Source organism: Dermacentor albipictus, unplaced genomic scaffold (genome assembly GCF_038994185.2).
Source record: "Dermacentor albipictus isolate Rhodes 1998 colony unplaced genomic scaffold, USDA_Dalb.pri_finalv2 scaffold_22, whole genome shotgun sequence".
Taxonomy (NCBI): domain Eukaryota; kingdom Metazoa; phylum Arthropoda; class Arachnida; order Ixodida; family Ixodidae; genus Dermacentor; species Dermacentor albipictus.
Genome location: NW_027225576.1, coordinates 5,568,434 through 5,585,760, shown reverse-complemented (window position 1 = coordinate 5,585,760; position 17,327 = coordinate 5,568,434). Strand labels below are relative to the sequence as shown.

The following is a 17,327-nucleotide window of genomic DNA, read 5'->3' as shown; positions in this document are numbered from 1 at the left end:
GCTGCATGCCTTACTTTTGGCCCTTTAACCTCTGCGTGGGGCTGTGAGTGAGCTTTGTGATGTCTTGAAAACATGGGGTACGCCACGATTTTTGCAGGTACTGTGCTTGTAAACATGTTAAAACTACTGTGTACAGTCACCGACGGATTTTTCTGACTCCAAAAATTCTGACTTCATGGATATTCCGGACTATAAATGTAACACCAGGGTTCCCATAGAACTAATGCATTCTCGCGACCAATTTTTTTGGACGCATTTAGGCCCCAAAGTTTAATTTTTTGGACTAAATTGCTCATTCCGAGCCATGCTACCTATAGAGTTTTCTACAATATACTAGAGGGAACTCTGGCACTGCAGTCGTTGTACTACCATGGGAATGATGGGAAGTACACGGACCGATATGATAGCTACAAGACCGAGCCTGTCGAGGAGAGACCGCAGGTTGAGCCGGCTAACTCAGATGGCGTCGGATGCAGTCATGTTCTGTCAGAGGCGGCATAAAGTTCCATACAATAATTACTAGAGGGAACTCTTGTGCTGCAGTCGTTGTACCACCGTGGGAATGATGGGAAGTATGTGGATCTGTCTGATCTTCGTGCTTGTGGATTCAGATGTTCCTGTGGCTTGGTATAATATGCTATGTAAATCTTATTGTCGTAAATTTTAGTGCAATCTATACTCTTCGAAGTGCCGGAGACGCCGCCAGCATGCGCAGTCGCCACTAATTGCAACTATTGAGCTTGTCCAGGTGGCCAAATCAAAACGTCCCCGCAGGGGCGTCTGCGTTAGCAGGCGTTTGGTGTGTTGCAACACCACGTACCCGAGCACACGAGGGTTGGACCCTCCCGCGTGTAGCCGTGCGAGGCTTAGCCGTGTCCGGGGAAAGGGGAATCCTGGGGGTTGAGCCAATGCCGGGTGTTCGGACCTTTAAGGCCTTCCGGCGGAGGCAACACACCTCTTTGGCCTCTGCTTCACGTAGACGGCACCCCTGCAGTGACCCACCTGGGGGAAATCAGCAGTCGCCTTTTCCTGTTCCCCTCTCCAATCTTCGTCTTTCTCTCTCGCTTGTTTCATCTTTCCTGTCTTCTCATCACTTCTCACTTCCTAGTTTCCCGCCGGCAAGGGTTAACCTTGTGTGGCTAGCCAGCCTTGGTTATGCTGTATTTGGTTTTAGCAGCGATGTACGGCTGGCGTTGGCAGGGTTTCTCTAGCAAGAACTTCTGTCACGTCCCCCTGTTGGGCTCCATGGTGGGTGGTTGGCATCGCGGCCGAAAACCCAACTGTACTTATGGAAAATGCTTTTCCTAAACTCCCTGATCCGAAGAGGTCTTTCAGTTTTTCGGACGCCAAGTCCACAATTTTCCTCGTTTCCACGTGATCCATTCAGAAAAACCAGCTAAACCAGTGCGAACAATCTCACCGTTGCTTGTACAGTAAAAGCTCGTTAATTCGAACCGCAAGGGGAAGCCGCTTCAGTTCGAATTAACGAAAGTTCGAACTAATGAAAGTGAAGGAGAGCAACAGTACACTGTGATTTGGAAGCAGTAGGGCATATAAGAAATTTGGCGTGTTAGAAAGTGATGGCCTGTGCCGCGGGCACACGCCATCTTCAAGTCGAAGCTCTGGGTCCGACTGTGCCACACCACCGATGTCCACCGAAATGAACGTTAGCCAAGGCTTAACACCATCACAATGAATCGCGACGGCCGATACCTCCTAAGCTGAAAACAAAGGTGCACAACCGATGAAAACTGCCGAGACAAAGACGCTGAACATGTGAAGGTGGCGAAGGTCCTTATTCGTTGGTTCTTGATTGCAAGCGCAGCTGCGACGTTCTTGATTCGCTGTGTTTTGGCGCTTGCTGTGCCATCTCCGCACAAAATTAGCAGCTGTACAAGATTTGCAAAGCCTCCGAGATTCGCAACGTGCAAGAAGTCTCGGAGGTTACGTAGAACGGAGAGGCGGCAGCCGCCGCTGCCTTCTGGCTGACCCCTTGTCGGTAAGATTATTTTCCGATTTTGCCTTCTCTCGCCGTTCTCTCCGTTTCGGAGGCAATGCAGCCTTGTGTGTAGGCAGTAGGCGCGTTTCTCTGGCCGTGTGCCAGGCAAGCGTAGTTCGAATTATCCGTGAGGGAACCTTCTCGCGTTCGAATTAACGGACTTTTTTATACATAGACTTCTGTGGAGCTTGGCCGGACCAAATCGTACAGTTCGAATTATCCATAAATTCGAATTATTGAAGTTCGAATTCACGAGCTTTCACTGTATTGAAGTCTCTTACCGAAGTTTTTGGTCCAGGATATAACGCATCGAAGATGTCTAGTGGTGACCTCCTCTTGGAGCTCCGCGATCAGAAGCAATTTGAGAAGCTGCCTAAACTAGTATCATTTGGGGAGACCCAAGTAGTAGAAACCCCGCACCGCACGATGAACACCACCCGTGGCGTTGTCTCGGACGATGATTTGCTGGAGCTCACTGAGGCTGAACTCTTGGAGGGCTTCAGGGAACAGAATGTTATAAATGTCAGAAGAATTAAGATGAGGCGAGATGGCAAGGAAATCCAAACCAAACACTTGATAATCACCTTCGGTTCGAGTGTCCTACCCGAGTCGATCGAGGCCGAGTACATCAAGCTCTGTGTCAGGCCGTACGTGCCCAATCCTCTTAGATGCTTTAAGTGCCAAAGGTTTGGCCACAGTTCACAGAATTGTCGAGGTCAGCTGACATGTGCCAAGTGCAGTGACAATGAACATTCCTCCAAAACATGCCAGAACACTCCACATTGTGTCACGCGGTCGTGCCCGTCTTGGAAAAAAGAGATTGTCACGATCAAAGTGAAAGAAAATATATAGTTCAAGGAGGCATGTAGGCGGGTGGCATACCTGCCTAAGAACACATTTGCCGAAGTGGCGAGTCAGGGGGCAGCGCCACAACGGTCTCCGGCGGCTGACCGTCCCACACCCAGTGAGGCGGCAATGATGCCATCCCCCCCCCCCCCCCCCCCCCCCCCCGGCGGCTGCAGCTAGCGCTGCTACGCCAACCCAGCAGACGGGGCCATGTGCCTCCGGGCAGGTGACCTCGAAGGTCTTGTCCAACGTGCCGAGGCCTTCACGTCAAACAAAGCGCTCGGAAGAGTGCATGTCCAGCGCCTTGCTAGAGGCGATGGACACAACCACCAGCAAGACAGCGCCACCAGCGCCTAAGGAGTTGCGAGGATCTCTCGATTGCTCCAAAAAAGATAAAACTCCCGTCACGGCGCCTGCAAAGCGCCGGTGAACTAACCTTTCCTTTCCAGAACACACAGTATCCAACTCTATCAAAATGGATACACAAATTATGCAATGGAATGTGAGAGGTCTCATCCACAATCTTGACGACGTAACCGAACTTCTACACAGATTTAATCCAAAGGTACTGTGTGTTCACGAAACGCACTTATAAGCTACAGAAAAATTTTCTCTGGTCGCACACTATCTTTCGTAAAGATCATGACGAGGTGAACACCTCATCCGGCGGTGTAGCCATAATTGTCAATAAAACTATTGCTTGCCAACACTTGCCGCTTCGGACGTCCCTCGAGGCAGTTGCAGTTGGAGCAATTCTTTTTAATAAATTAATAGCCGTCTGCTCTATCTACGTACCTCCAAGCTATCACATGAGCACGAACTTATTCTACGAACTTATTTATCAACTTCCTGAGCCGTTTCTTATTGTCGGGGACTTTCAATGCTCATAACAGTCTCTGGGGAAATTCCAGGACTGATTCGAGGGGTTGACTGATCGAATCCTTTCTTGTGATGTCCGGTGTGTGCCTTTTTAATAGGAAGAAACCTACCTACTATAATATTGCGCATAATTCATACTCCTCGATAGATTTAGCGCTTGGATCTTCCATACTTTTTTCTTACTTAGACTGGGACGTTGTAGAAAATCCATTCGGGAGCGACCACTTTCCGATAACTTTAAACTTACTAACAAGACACGACATTCGCCCACAGGTACCTCGCTGGAAACTTGACTCCGCTGATTGGAAGCGTTTTAAGGAATCTACTTACTTATAAAATTTTATACGTGATTTTAGCATAGGTAATGCTGTAGCATATTTTACCGCCTTTATTATTGATGCAGCTGAAAAGCTCATTCCACAAACAAATGGTCAGTCATCTAAGAAACGTGTTCCTTGGTGGAATGAAGACTGCAAGGATGCACGAAAAAGACAAAATAAGGCATGGGGCAGATTGCGCCAATATTCTACAGCGGAAAATCACATCGCATTTAAACACATCAAGTCACAAGGACGGCGCACGAGACGGCAGGCTAGAAAAGCAAGCTGGGAGAGGTTTCTCTCGGGCAGCAATTCCTATACCCAGAAGGCTAAAGTGTGGGATGGACTGAGAAGGCTAAAAGGGCAGCAAATCAACCCATTACCTTTGATTGATGAGCGAGGAAATACCTTGGAAGACCAGACCAATGCCCTTGGATTACATTTTGTGCGTGTATCAAGTTCCGTAAACTATTCACAAACATTCCTTAAATATAAGCAAATAGCAGAACTTAAGTCAATAAACCGTAAATGCAGACCAAATCTACCGTACGACTGTCCTTTTAATATTGCCGAGCTTAGAGCTGCGTTGAGCTCGTGTATGAGCTCTGCCCCTGGAGTTGACAAAATCATGTATGACATGATTAAAAACCTGTACACTGATACACAGATGACACTTCTGGCACTTTTTAACCCTGTTTGGGCTGCTGGATACCTCCCATCCTCATGGAAAGAAGCTATTGTAGTACCGGTCCTGAAACAAGGCAAGGACCCGTCCGACGTTTCAAGTTACTGCCCAATAGCACTAACAAGTTGCTTATGCAAACTCTTCGAGAAAATGATAAATCGTCGTCTTTTACATTTCCTTGAATCGAATAAAATGCTCGACCCTTATCAGTGCGGCTTCAGAGAGGATAGGTCAACTACTGACCAGCTCGTGCACATTGAGGCAGGCATTCGCAATGTCTTTATCCATAATCAGTTCGTTCTTTCTGTTAGACATGGAAAAGGCATATGACACGACTAGGAGATATGGGACTTTGCGAGACCTCTCAGAAATGGGTATTCAAGGGAATATGCTTAATGTAATTGAAAGTTACCTATCAAACCGGACATTTCGCGTTAGGGTAGGCAATGCTCTATCCAGGCCATTTACACAAGAAACTGGGGTGCCACAAGGAGGCATATTAAGCTGTACCCTTTTTATAATCAAAATGAATTCCTTGCGCTTATCTATACCGCAGAGCATGTTTTATTCGGTATACGTAGATGACGTACAACTACGCTTCAAGTCATGCAACCTTTCTATTTATGAGCAACATGTCTAGCTTGGCTTGAACAAAGTGTGTGAATGGGCAGAGGAAAACGGCTTTAAACTGAATCCTGTTAAAAGCTCATGTGTCCTTTTCACACGAAAAAGAGGCCTATTTGCAGAGCCCAGTGTAGAACTACGTGGGCAGCACATACCAGTTGTCACACAACACAAATTTTTAGGAGTCCTATTAGATTCAAAATTGACCTTCATTCCACACTTAAAGCACCTAAAAGAGAAATGTCTAAAATCAATGAACACTCTTAAACTTTTATCGCATACAACATGGGCAGCAACAGGAAGTGTCTGATGAACGTGTACAAAAGTCTTATATGCACACGCTTAGTCTATGGGGCCATAGCATATCAATCTGCCAGTCCAAGCGCCTTGAAGATGCTTGACCCTGTTCGCCACTTAGGAATCCGCTTGGCGACCGGTGCCTTCAGGACAAGTCCTGTAGAGTCTCTACGTTGAAGCTAATGAGCGGTCGCTTCATCTTCATAGGTCATACTCCAGTTTCATGTACTTTCTAAAGGTGAATGCAAACTGCGACCATCCCTCTTATGCAATCATTAACGACGTGGCATCTGCAATGCTCTTTAATAATCGACCTGCAGCAAGAGAACCATTCTCTCTGCGCATTAGAAAGCTTGCTGAGGAAATTCCAGTTCTTCAGCAAAACCTAATGGTCCCAGCTAAGCCATTGCCGCCATGGCAGTGGAAGCCCATAGAATGCGATACATCATTCGTAGAGGTGATGAAACACGCCCCAGAAGCACATATTCGAATGCACTTCTTCGAACTTCAGTCGAAGTACTCGTGCATGGGGTTTTACACTGACGCTTCTAAATCACGTGCTGGCGTGTTTTATGCTGCAATTGGACCATCCTTCTCCGAGTCCAATGGACTGCATTCGAAGACAAGCATATTCACAGCGGAAGCTTATGCAATTCTGTCTGCTGTTAAACAAATCAAGAAAGCGAAGTTGCACAAAGCCATTATATACACCGACTCTTTAAGCGTTGTAAAGGCCTACTGTTCCTCCGCAACCATCGAAACCCTGTACTTACCGAGCTTTATTCCGTCATTTTCACATCGTACATGTCTCAGCAGCAAGTCATAATATGCTGGGTGCCTGGACATAGGGGCATTGAGGGTAATATGCTGGCTGACCAAATTGCCACATCAATTGCTTCACAAGATATCCATTCTACCACTGCACTGCCTGCCTTAGACCTACCTAAATAAAGCCTTTCATCCGAAAGAAACTCGGAAGCCACTGGCAGCACTTATGGGATGCTGAAACAAATAATAAGCTTCACTTGATTAAACCAAAACTGGGTAATTGGCCCTCCGCAACAAAAACATGACGAACAGATGTCCTATTCTGTCGTCTCAGAATAAGACACACATATGCCACACACAGTTTCCTGCTAACTAGAAATGAACCACCATCCTGCGGTAGATGTGGTGAAAGGCTCACCGTCCTCCACGCCCTCCTGGAGTGTCGGCAAGCCAAAACAGAGAGAAACACTTTCCACTAGCATACCGGCAGCACATCCCCCTTCGTCCTGTAATGTTTCTTGGTACAGAACCGTTGTTTGACACCAGAGCAGTCCTAAGTTTCTTAAATGATGTTGTCGTACATGTTGTTAGCCCTACAAATTTGTAGCACATCCTCTCTCAAGGGGATGCCGCTGTGATACTTTTGTACAGAACATGCCTTCAGGCCCTTCCGTTTTAAGGGCTCTCTTAGGCAGTAGGGCGTCTTGCAAAGGTTGGCTTTCAAGTGTTTTAAAGTATGATCATTCTATCACAATGTCTCTTTTTTGTTCTTATTAGTACTCATTAGTCACTGCCATAATTTTATTACATATAGCTTTTATGCACTTTACAGAGATTGGTTTTAAGCCCCTTTACCGCTATGTCACAATAACTTACGGAATTCATCTATCCACGGCAAACTCATCATCAACGACCTGGTGCTCTTTGGTCATAATTGGCCTTTGCGCCATAAAACAACAAATTCATTCATTCATTCAAATCAAAAACGCGCCAAGCACCTCAAGGCACTGGCATGCCCCATGCCCACGATAAATTCATAAGGGCGTTTCACATCGCTTGTCGATACATGCATCTCTGGCTTAATGATTTCAATATCGGGCTTCTGTGCTAGAGGTCCTGTGTTCAAATCCTGTTGTCGGACAATTTCAATAACGTTTAATTATTTATTACACAGTATTGTTAGAATGAGTTTACAAAGTCGCAAAGCTGTTTTAAGCCAGAAGGACGAAGTTTAGGCAAATCCATGTACTTCCCATAATTCCCATGCTGGTACAACCGCTCCCATTGCAGCTTCTGTAGACACTAGTACCAGAGTTTCCTCTAGTAATTATTGTATGAAACTCTATGATGCTACCCATTCTTGGGGGCAGCCACGTTGGATTTTCCACTGGCCCGCTGTATAGCCTCCGACGTTGCAAGGCACATCCTTTCAATAGACCACTTCACTGTTTACAAACCAAACATAGGCCCTTAATGGCTTCTGGTTTTGCTCACTGACATAGCCCGCTAAATCTAGCAAGCAAGAAAAGCATTGGCGGGCGCCTATATTGAGTAGCAGGAGTGCGTTGAAATCTAAGCCTGCAAATTTTCAACACTTTCCCTCTTTACATAACAATTTTACAAGACAAGGTTGCCGCAAGTTATACGAAAAAGTTATGTATTAATCTCAAGGCGTAATGCGCACGCCTTTTATCTTAAAACTAAAAAATAGACTTTTCATACTGTGGAAGAATTTGAAAACATGCTTTGCGTTTGGGCGCAGCTGACTGATAAGGCCCATGACCGGAAGTTTCTTCGGGCTGCTCTCTCGCTGCTGTTATCGCGCCAGTAAAACTGTCTATAGAGCATGCAACATTCTCCGGGTCTTGGAGGCCATGTCCGCTCTCACTTGACTGACAAAACGATCCAGGGTACAGCACTTTTTCTTGCTTTTTTCTTGTTTCAGTCGGCACTATCATCATAGTCACTTATTGCATTTCTTTTTTTTACGTTTCGGTTGCTTTTGATTCTGTCGAAACCTCAGCAGTCATGGAGGCATTACGGAATCGGGGTGTAGACGAGCCGTACGTAAAAATACTGAAAGATATCTATAGCGGCTCCACAGCCACCGTTGTCCTCCATAAAGAAAGCAACAAAATCCCAATAAAGAAAGGCGTCAGACAGGGACATACGATCTCTCCAATGCTATTCACAGCGTGTTTACAGGAGGTATTCAGAGACCTGGATTGGGAAGAATTGGGGATAAAAGTTAATGGAGAATACCTTAGTAACTTGCGATTCGCTGATGATACTGCCTTGCTTAGGAACTCAGGGGACCAATTGCAATGCATGCTCACTGACCTGGAGAGGCAAAGCAGAAGAGTGGGTCTAAAAATTAATCTGCAGAAAAGTAAAGTAATGTTTAACAGTCTCGGAAGAGAGCAGCAATTTACAATAGGTAGCGAGCAGTGGCGTAGCCAGAAATTTTGTTCAGGGGGGGCTACGCCACTGGCCCAATATATATATATATATATATATATATATATATATAGCTGCACGTTTGTTCCTGCAACCACTTCAGCAAATTTGAGGAGGTTTGTGGCATTTAAAAGACAAAGTTTAATTCTAGTGACTACTGGCTTCGAATTTTTCATTTAGGAGGTCAATTATTTATTCAAAATTGGCCAAAATTGAAAATTTTCGGCAAACGAAATTATCAAGTTTAAAACTCCGTGACTCAACAATGAAAAATGATATCACTATTCTGTGAATTGCATCTAATAGTACATCTACAGCGGACAAAATAAATATGTTACACATGAATCTCAAAACAATTTAGTATTGTGGAAATACGGCTTTTGCAGAACCCTTGTACACAACGTAACCAATTAACGTAAGATACAAATTGACACAGCAAACTTGTCCGCTTTGACTGTTATAATAAATGCCGTTTACAGAACCACAATATCTGTTCTTCATGCATAGCTATTAGTTTGTAAACGCCGTGCTTCTATTTTTTCAAACTTTCGAATTTTCCAAAATATTTTAAACAAAATTCAGGCCCTAAATCGAAGTTCTGTTTCCAACAGACACTAGGATTTAACTTTCTCTCTCAAATGCAACCAATTTCAATAAAAGCGATTAGCAGGATTATCTCAGAAAAGCGTTTCTGCGTTTTACAAGTATTTGAATAGGCCGCGTCGGATTGGGCCCGAGCTAAAGCTTCCTCTTAAACAATTTATCGAGGGATCAAATACATGAATAATAACTGCATTGTCATTGCCAAAGATGCCGCAAACGAATTCTTGAAAGCAACGCTCTGTAAATACAAGTAAAATATGTATTTTTTTCATAAAATATTATACTCGTATGTGCTGAAAATTGTGCCCAACATAACTGACGTAAATGCTTTCATGTTTTTTGTCTATTTATTAAGTAAAGAAAATATCACACCAACTTAAGAACTATATCAGTTCGAAACCAGGAAAGCAGTGCATGCCGCTGATATGAAAAATTAAAAGGCAATGAACTGAACAAGTTGGGGACAAATATCTTAATGAAACTTTGTCATTCAAGAACCGTGCTTACATTCTTGTATATATGCAATGGCCAGTGAAAAATCTCAATGACGCTGTCGTTTGTTCCATTGTATTACGCAGGAGTAGCTGTCCCTTGTCGTGTATCGTGAGTAATTGCACCGAAGTTATAGTCGCGACAGAGAGCACGTATAAAAAGCAGGAGTTCTGCAAGATATATGAGGGCAAGTCAAATGAATGAGCCAACAACGGGGTACTTTATTTAAAAGTAGTCTTCATGAGAATTTAGACATTTGTCCTATTGACTAACGAGTTGCATGATTCCCGTCTTATAAAACTCCTTGGGTTGCTGCTTCAAAAAGTCTGTATCTGGTTCCCTTGAGCTGTTTTTTCGGTTGCCCCAACATGTAGAAGTCGCAAGGTGACAGGTCTGAGCTGTATGGCGGATGTTGCAGCGTTTCCCACTTGAACTTTGCCAGTTTTGTATTAACCACATAAGCGACGTGGGGACAGGCATTGTCGTGGAGCAAGATGGCCCCATTCATCAATTTTCCACGTTGTTCGTTCTTGATTGTGACACGCTGCCGTTCTGGCGTTTCACAATATCGGAAACAATTGATAGCCTCTCAAGATTTAGCAAATTCTATCAGTAATGGACCCTGTCGATCGAAAAAAAAAAGTCAATAACACCTTTCCAGCGGAAATGATGGCCTTTACGTTCTTTGGGCGTGGTAAATTCGAATGTTTCCGCTGTAAGCTTTGCCGTCGTGTTTCAGGCTCGTAATAGTGGCACCAAGGTTCGTCCCCGATCACAGTTGCAAACAAGAAGTCGCCATGCTCATTGTGATACCCGATCAGATGAGTCAAGGCAGCGCGAAACTTCTTCGTCTTCTCGCGATGGATAAAAATCTTGGGGATCCATTGCGCACCAAAGAGCCGATAGCCGAGAAGCTCATGAATTATGGCGTGAACCGAACCGTGACTGATGTTCAGACGGTCTGCCAGTTCATCGATGCTTATCCTCCGTTCTTGTTTCAGCAGCTCATGAACCTTTGAAATTGTGTGGGGGGTGATTGCACGATGGTTTTGGCCCGGTCTTGGAATGTCTTTGCAACGTCCTTTGAACCGTTTGCTCCAACGCTTCACAGTGGTCAATGAAATGCAGTATTCAACGTACACGGCAGTCATATGGTGATTAATTTCTGTTTTGGAAACACCTTCAGCTGTCAAAAACTTCGCGACACCGAGTTGTTCAACTTTTGAAGTGTCCATTATGTGACGCAACCATATTCAACCCAGTGTATGAGAGCATTAAAGAACATTTATCTTCACACCTGCGTGTCACTTTTGTGAATGAGACATGCTGTTCTCCTACGCGCATGCCTCGCAGATAATGAACCGAACCATTATTGCGCGGTTAGGGTAGGCTCACTTTCATTTGACTCGCCCTCGTACATTAGAAATGCAAAGATACAATGGGATATGCAAATGTGAAAATACTGCTTGATAAAGGACAAAAAAGTGTCACTGGAAACAAAGTTCACTGCATGTATACACAAAACCTCGCAACAAGATATTTAAGTATATGTATAAGTCTCCAATGAGTCTATGTATGTAACTGTATAAGTTAACTGTATATAATGCGTACATAATACTGTAATAAAGAAGTAACTGTATATAATGCGTCAAACAAGGCAAATAAACATGTTGCACAATCATAGATTCACAGAATCCTAGATTCCGCCCCCATTCCATCCACTCCCCCCGATGTATTGCGCGCGACGGAAGGCGGCACGCTTGCTCCCCGCTTTTCTCCTTTGCGCACACAAGACTGAGCCACCATCGTCGGCTCACCCATTCCACCTCCCCTCCTACGCTTTCACTCGCACATACAGCATGCAGCACGTGGTCACGATGTTATCACCCTTGGACTTTATACGAAACATGAGGGCGATGGCAGGAATGCGCCTGGAGTGTCCATATAATTGCTTTCGCAATAATATAATAAACGTATCCGGCAACTGAAGCGTCCCGTCGCCCATTACTTTCCGCAAAAGAAGTATCAAAATCGAACTTTCACCATGCGACAATTCGCTGCGCCGCAACAATGTATTTTTTTTCTGTGAGGCGGAGGCACCGAAAGGAAAAAGAAACGCATAGGAAAGTATCTTGGCCAGAATCTAATGCCTACTTCGGGCACCTAATGGGGCTACGGAAGGAATACCGAAGAAAACATGAGACGCTTGGTCCACTGAGAACCATACGCATACTGGTCAGTATCCTACAGCGGCGAAAGAAGACTTTCCGGAAAGGTTCCGCTCAAGGAATGCGGTGCAATCCTTCGAGTCCCCACAGTGATGGCGGTGAGCGACCATTGTTTTTTTTTTCTCGTCTGCTAGCCAGGAAACGTCCAAAACTCTGTCCGGTGAAAATCCACTTGGCCAGAGCAAACCGAACTCGCACCAAAGTGTACCGCACGGTGGTCGGGGCCATACGAGAAAAACGTATGCGCTCTGGTTGGCTCTGGCAGCCCGCGGTTAGGGTAGCGAGAACAAAAAAAAATCGAAGAGGCTCAATGTGTGCTCGCGAATAAAAGTCAAAGTAGAAAAAATAAATAAGAACGTATTTACTTTGGCTGGCTTGAGTGTCTTGACATGGATGTTCTGGCGTAGGTTAAAAAAAAGGTTTATTTTTTTATGTGACATGACGGCACAAATGAACCACCCCAACGCTTCGTCTCATTGGACCTCGCTGCCTGTTTGTCAACTCGTCTGCTAGTGTGTTGATTTGGCTTGTCTCGTTGTATGTTACGATGTAAGACTTTAGAAAAGTCAATAGACATTTGGCGTCAAATGTTTATAACAACATTAAACCCACAAAGTTCCGCAATTGAAAATCTAAAGCTCAACTTTGGAAATGTCAATGCACCTTTCACATCAAGAGCTTATGAGATTTATACCCTTAAAGTTTCGCAATTGATATCCATGCGCTCCACAGATTCCGTGGCCTCAGTGAGGTGCCGCGGCGAGCCCGCTCACCATCAAAGCGTCCTCGAAACTTTGTGCTCGGATGGGACTGCTTGGCGTTATGTGACTTCCGGTGTATGGGCGTTGCCACGAAATCCAGCCCGAGTTTGCAATCTTCGCGGTTAAATGTCGTTTCGAGCGTCAAAAAGACATTCTAGACAAAATCCAGAGTGATTTCCGGCACCGGAGGTCACTTTGGTCGGCGGTGCATGGACAGCACGAAAAAATTTCGGGGGGGGGGGGGGCTGAAGCCCCATAAGCCCCCCCCCCCCGGCTACGCCCCTGCTTCCGGTGTATGAACGTTGCCACGAAATCCAGCCCGAGTTTGCAATCTTCGCGGTTAAATGTCTTTTTGAGCGTCAAAAAGAAGCCCCATAAGCCCCCCCCCGCCCTGGCTACGCCCCTGGTAGCGAGGCACTGGAAGTGGTAAGGGAATACATCTACTTAGGGCAGGTAGTGACGGCGGACCCGGATCATGAGACGGAAATAATCAGAAGAATAAGAATGGGCTGGGGTGCGTTTGGCAGGCATTCTCAGGTCATGAACAGCAGGTTGCCATTACCCCTCAAGAGAAAAGTGTATAATAGCTCTGTCTTACCAGTACTCACCTACGGGGCAGAAACCTGGAGGCTTACGAAAAGGGTTCTACTCAAATTGAGGACGACGCAACGAGCTATGGAAAGAAGAATGATAGGTGTACCGTTAAGGGATAAGAAAGGAGCAGATTGGGTGAGGGAACAAACGCAAGTTAATGACATCTTAGTTGAAATCAAGAAAAAGAAATGGGCATGGGCAGGACATGTAATGAGGAGGGAGGATAACCGATGGTCATTAAGGGTTACGGACTGGATCCCAAGGGAAGGGAAGCGTAGCAGGGGGCGGCAGAAAGTTAGGTGGGCGGATGAAATTGAGAAGTTTGCAGGGACGGCATGGCCACAATTAGTACATGACCGGGGTTGTTGGAGAAGTATGGGAGAGGCCTTTGCCCTGCAGTGGGCGTAACCAGGCTGATGATGATGATGATGCTTTTTACTCGTGGTGCATCTCCAGGGCAGGTGTGTCTTGGAGACATTGCATCTTTGTGCAGCTTTGCATTTCTGTGATCGGCAGCACTTCATGTGCCTTCGCGAGAGCGAAGTGGGGAGAAGAAACTTGGCTCGTTTCTTCGATCTCTATGGTGGTCTCCAACAACAGAGATCGCCAACACGGTGACGCACTTGTCAAACTATGTACGCAGACATCACTATTGCGCAAATCCAAGCAAATCTGATCCCCTCTAAGTGTAACTATAAAGCAGGGAACGGTTAGAGATTTCTTTTTTTTTTAAGCCACTCTAAGCCTAATAAATTTTATTTTGGGGGGGTGAACGAGTTTTTCAGACTATTTTTCAGTTCCTGGAAGGTTCGAATAATCAGTTGGCGACCGTACTCCATTTCATATGTAGTAGGCAATGCTACGATGGCTTCTCCAGCCCTCGCTGCTCTCATTAGTAACGAGAAAATAAGGTGTCACACATGGAAAAAAGGTATAAGTATGCGTCGTGTGATTTGATGTAAAATAAGTAAATGTGATGTGATTATATTACATAGGATACACAGATCTGGATTGAACCAGCAAATGAGAGGAGTGACAAGTTTGGGCAGTCTGCAATCACAGTGACCTAAACATGTGTATAATGTACTGGAAGCACTAAAGTGGACAAATGATATGTGGTTTGTAGAGGTGTGAGAGCTATTCGAAATTTTGAATACAAATCAAATAGGCTTTGCTATTTGATTCGAGAATTCAGTTGTCACTTTTTTTTTTTTTCGGCACAATGTACGTGCAGTGCCTCAGCCTCCGCAACATCAAATTTGGTTAAGCACTTTTGAAATGTGTGAAGGTGCAGAAGAGTGATAAACTGTACTTAGAGTTGAATGCATGTGCGTTGCTTCATTTGGCATATTTAGCCATACCAAAAAAGGGCATAGGTATCCACCAAAGGGTCTCTACATTGTATGGACATGGGCTTTTGCGAGGTCCAGCTAGCGAGTGACGATCAGGAAAGGGCGTAATGCTCCTCCAGTCCACAGTGCGCAAACACTGCTACAGACAGGTTGTTTAAGTGTCCGGCATGGTGTGAAAATTTCTACAAGGTCAGACTGTCAACAAACATGGCGTTATTAACCTAAGATACACCACAGTGTGGCAGTCGCAGCTTATGGGCAAAGGCTCTTTCAGGACTGCTTGAGTATACATGATGCTGGCACTAGTCTAACTGGGTAGTTTGCTGACCTAAATAAGTCACTGGAGCAAAGGGTCTGCTGTCCAACTCGTGGCAGGCCATTTCAGCATCTGCCGCAGCAAACGAACCCTCAGCAGTTCAGGGCTCTGGGGTGAGAGGGTGCACCTAGGGAAATCAGTGATCCAATCGGGGTGTGTCCTGTTGATGTGTCTCAGCACGTTTGACTCTCCTCAGGAAAGGAAAAGCACAGCTTTTGCAGGAAAGTAGCTCTGGTATGCTAGCCATGTTCCCACCATGGCAGTGGTTCCCAGAAATCAAGCTTGGAAAATGGCCATCAAGGTTATACGAGTTGGGGTAAGGTGCAAGGAAGGCAGCATGATCTCTACAACAACCACCTAAGAACTGTGTGCTAGTAGTGTATTAGCATGTTGGCATGGCTGTGTTGTAAAAGTTTCACAAGCACCTAGTTTTCGTGATTGACCGACAAGTTGGAAAAAAAGCATGTTCATGCAAGCAATCACAACAAATTGAAATTCCAGCCATCTAGCAAGATTCAGTGTGTGCAAATTATCCCAAGATTTCGGGATTGAATGAAATCTTGTTAAAAAAGTTGTTTAAAGCATGCATATATATATGTACAGTCGCGGACCATTTATTCGGACCTCACGGGGACTGCGGAAATGTCTGAATAAACAGGTGTCCGAAAAAGCAGATTAAAAAAAAAATGAAATCCTTTATTTCCATGCACTTATCGGGCTTTGAAGAAATCGTGAGTACGCCGTCGCACGCTGTTCCGTTTACGCGCAATCTGATAAGCCCGAATCTCAGAGAGGGTTGTGCGGTCACTATAGGCGGCTGAAAGCACAGTCGCTGCTTGTGCATGTGACGGCAGCGTGGCACATGGTGCGTCATCTTCCGACTCGGAGTCATCGTCCGTCAGTGCAGCAGAAACCTGACGAATGATCTCGCCGTCGTCGAGTTCTGCGCATGTCAGTACAGCAGTGTCAGCACCTGCGAAACTTTCAAATGAGACGGTGTCCGGAATCGCAATGCAACCACCGCGCAGGTTTCGGCAGAACATTTTCCGCGTCAGTAGGGACCACATCGGAAGGTGACAAATCTTAGGCCTCCCAGCACCCGCTTGCCGGCATTCCCTAGCACAGTCTGCGCAGGCACTGTCGGCACCATTAGACACTTGACGCGATGTTTCCGTACACCGCGTTGGATCACCGAAACCTTGACACAGCACACAAAGCAAACACCACCGTGCCGACACCAGTTGCACAAACGAAAAACGGCCTGCTCGCAGCGTCGTGCACGAAGAAACAAACAAATCAGCTGCTGCATTGTCGTGACATGGCTTTCTAAGGTGAGACCTGAACTGCTGTAACCGCGAACCAGGCAGAAATGATGATGATGAGCGGGGATTTGCAGTAGCGCCACTTCGTGAGGCAGCGAGGCGGCTCCGTTTAAAACAAAAATGGCGTTCAGCAAGTTGAACCATGCACCGGTCAGAGTCGGTGCGTAGTGCTTTCGATCGAGTTGGCTCACGGAGTGTCTGAAAAATCAGACGAGAGGTTGCAAAGTATCCAAACTTTCGGCAGTTGTTATACATTATGGTCTATGGGGAAAATGGCAGTGCAGCAAAGCAGCCCGAATAATCGAGCATGTCCGAATTTTTGGAGTGCAAAAAATCAGTCAGCGACTGTATATATAATACACACACACCAAGATTTTAAGAAAATTCTTTAGTGGATCTTAAAAATTGCCCATTATATAGGATAGCTTGTTTACATCACTGCGGCTAGACTACTTGGGGAAGCAGATATTACAACAGTCGAACTCGCTTATAACGATCCCAGATATAGCTATACATTTATGATGGGTACATTTCAGTATACTTATGATTTTCTGACCCTGTCCATTAAAACTGCTTTCAGATATACTGGACATTCTTTTAAATTGCCATACTGTTACAAAGAACTCTTTGAACCCGGTCACAGTAAAAAGAGGTTGTACACGCAGTACCAGCACACTGAAGCACTACCAAAGTGAGCCCACGGCAGCGCGCACCTTGTTCCAGTCCAACTGCAACAATGATATGGCATTCGAGATGAGCGAGCGCCGTGTGCGGATTTTGGAAG

General features: G+C 45.4%; 1 protein-coding gene across 1 annotated transcript in view; it reads left to right on the top strand.

Annotated features, from left to right (window-relative positions):
- Positions 1–17,327, top strand: part of Cdk9 (Cyclin-dependent kinase 9) — an 82,858-nt gene that overhangs the window by 6,081 nt on the left and 59,450 nt on the right. The window lies entirely within an intron of this gene.